The following is a 356-nucleotide window of genomic DNA, read 5'->3' as shown; positions in this document are numbered from 1 at the left end:
GGCTCAAAAAGCTCCCCCACTGAACACCTTGTGACCTCCACTCCTGCCCGCCAGAGAACAACCCCCCTTTCACTGTAATTTTCCTTTACCTACCCAAATCCTATAAAACGGCCGCACCCTTATCTCCCTTTGCTGACTCTCTTTTCGGACTCAGCCCGCCTGCACCCAGGTGAACTAAACAGCCTTGTTGCTCACACAAAGCCTGTTTGGTGGTCTCTTCACATGGACGCGAGTGAAAAAACCTGGGTTATTTTCCCCCCATATGTTGTTGAAAAGATAACACATGTACTTGGTTATAAAATACTGCGTAAAGGAGCACACTGTGAAAATGAAGTGTCCTTCCCACCCTTTCCCCA

The sequence above is a fragment of the Mandrillus leucophaeus genome, unplaced genomic scaffold (assembly GCF_000951045.1).
Source record: "Mandrillus leucophaeus isolate KB7577 unplaced genomic scaffold, Mleu.le_1.0 Scaffold544, whole genome shotgun sequence".
NCBI classification, from domain to species: Eukaryota; Metazoa; Chordata; class Mammalia; order Primates; family Cercopithecidae; genus Mandrillus; species Mandrillus leucophaeus.
Note: the sequence above shows the minus strand (reverse complement) of the source record.